The sequence below is a fragment of the Syngnathus typhle genome, linkage group LG12 (assembly GCF_033458585.1).
Source record: "Syngnathus typhle isolate RoL2023-S1 ecotype Sweden linkage group LG12, RoL_Styp_1.0, whole genome shotgun sequence".
In the NCBI taxonomy this organism is placed as follows: Eukaryota; Metazoa; Chordata; class Actinopteri; order Syngnathiformes; family Syngnathidae; genus Syngnathus; species Syngnathus typhle.
In genome coordinates, this window is record NC_083749.1 from 10582573 (window position 1) to 10585072 (window position 2500).

A 2500-nucleotide genomic window follows, 5' to 3' on the forward strand; every position below is an offset into this window, starting at 1 on the left:
GCATGCTGATGCTGGAAAAAAGCTTGTACCCATGTATAATACGCACCCAATTTTTATGATTTTTTTTTAATTCTTTTTTTTTTTTAAGTCCCAAAGATCGTCACACACGCAGGGAGGCAATGGGTCCCATTTTTAAAGTCTTTGGTATGGTCTTAACTAGGCTGGATGTCATTTTTTTTGTTGGCGTTGATTTCTCCGACTGCCCCTAAACGCACCACCGCGCTCCATGCGCACACGGCGGCTCTGTATGGGAGAGACGTTGAAGAGGAATAAAAACACCCTTGGAAACCAAAACTTGCCCCTCGTCGTGACTCGGAGCCGCAACAAATGTTTCGGATTTGTGTAGGGTACATTGTGAGACAGCAAACGAGCAGGTGATCGAGCAAGCCTTGTCTGATACGAGAGCATTGCGGTCGTATGGAGCGTGTTTGAAATGAACAGCAGAGACGAAAGGAACAAGGCAAAGTGTTGTGAAATAAAATATTACCTGTAATACGCATTTTGTTATTTGCTGATTGAAACTGCTAATTAAACTGTGAATTGAAACTAATAGGTGGAGAACTGAACTCTCGCTCTTTATATAGCTGACGTGTCTTGCGCAACCGTTCTGCGCATCTGTAATGGCGGCCTCCGTATGACGTCCGGTCCGCGATGGAGATTAAAAAACAAACAATATTTGACAATAACACACCATCGAGGATTGCACCATCGCATCAAACGATGTGTCGTCAATTATGAATTTTACTAAGTGTGTTGGGCAGGATGGCTGAATGCGATGCGCGATTGACAACAAACAAGAAGAAAGGTGAGTTTTATTTCGGGGGAGATTTGTCATGTCTCGTCCCCAGTTTTGCTATGTGTCTTGGTTGCCATAGTTTCTGTTCGTGTCACCCCGCTCTTCCTGTGTCACCTCAATCGATGTAACGTGTTTTGTATTTAAGTCCTGTCTGCCCCTCGCTCACCGCATGTGTTACTGTCATTCTGTTCCTGTCTTTGGTAATGTCACCCTGTCTTTTTGTTCCACGACTTTGTCGGTCAGTCCTGCTGTTGGTTTTGTTGTACCATGACTTTATTTAAAAAAAAAAAAAAAAAAATTAAAATTTTTTTTCTTTGTACCCATGTATAATACGCACCCCAGATTTTAGGACAATAAATTAGTAAAATAATGCGCACTATACACGGAAAAAAACGGTACTTACTTACTTACTTACTTACTTACTTACTTACTTACTTACTTACTTACTTACTTACTTACTTACTTACTTACTTACTTACTTACAACACCCATTACGTATGGCATTCGGAAACTGCAAGCCGAGTTTAAACTCCGACATTGAAATTATAACCCGAGTTTCCAACCTAGTGGCGTCATCCGTAGCATTATATATAAAACGCACATTTTTTAATGTGATCACGGCTTACGGCCATACTACCCTGAGAACGCCCGATCTCGTCCGATCTCGGAAGCTAAGCTGGGTCGGGCCTGGTTAGTACTTGGATGGGAGACCGCCTGGGAATACCAGGTGCTGTAAACTTTATTTATTTATTTATTTATTTATTTATTTATTTATTTATTTACTTACTTACTTACTTACTTACTTACTTACTTACTTACTTACTTACTTACTTACTTACTTACTTACTTACTTACTTACTTACTTACTTACTTACTTACTTACTTACTTACTTACTTACTTACTTACTTACTTACTTACTTACTTACTTACAACACCCATTACGTATGGCATTCGGAAACTGCAAGCCGAGTTTAAACTCCGACATTGAAATTATAACCCGAGTTTCCAACCTATATTGGCGTCATCCGTAGCATTATATATAAAATGCACGATTTTGAGTGTGATCACGGCCTTACGGCCATACTACTTACCGTTTTTTTCCATGTATAGTGCGCCCCCATGTATAGTACGCACCCCTAACAATGGCATGCTGATGCTGGAAAAAAGCTTGTACCCATGTATAATACGCACCCAATTTTTATGATTTTTTTTTAATTCTTTTTTTTTTTTAAGTCCCAAAGATCGTCACACACGCAGGGAGGCAATGGGTCCCATTTTTAAAGTCTTTGGTATGGTCTTAACTAGGCTGGATGTCATTTTTTTTGTTGGCGTTGATTTCTCCGACTGCCCCTAAACGCACCACCGCGCTCCATGCGCACACGGCGGCTCTGTATGGGAGAGACGTTGAAGAGGAATAAAAACACCCTTGGAAACCAAAACTTGCCCCTCGTCGTGACTCGGAGCCGCAACAAATGTTTCGGATTTGTGTAGGGTACATTGTGAGACAGCAAACGAGCAGGTGATCGAGCAAGCCTTGTCTGATACGAGAGCATTGCGGTCGTATGGAGCGTGTTTGAAATGAACAGCAGAGACGAAAGGAACAAGGCAAAGTGTTGTGAAATAAAATATTACCTGTAATACGCATTTTGTTATTTGCTGATTGAAACTGCTAATTAAACTGTGAATTGAAACTAATAGGTGGA

The 2500-nt window shown here is 40.7% G+C and overlaps 1 non-coding gene across 1 annotated transcript; it reads left to right on the plus strand.

Annotated features, from left to right (window-relative positions):
- The first annotated feature begins 1416 nt into the window (after positions 1-1416).
- On the plus strand, positions 1417-1535 carry LOC133164282 (5S ribosomal RNA). Its single transcript, XR_009716797.1, has one exon. It is a non-coding gene; the product is annotated as a 5S ribosomal RNA (ribosomal RNA).
- The last annotated feature ends 965 nt before the right edge of the window (positions 1536-2500 follow it).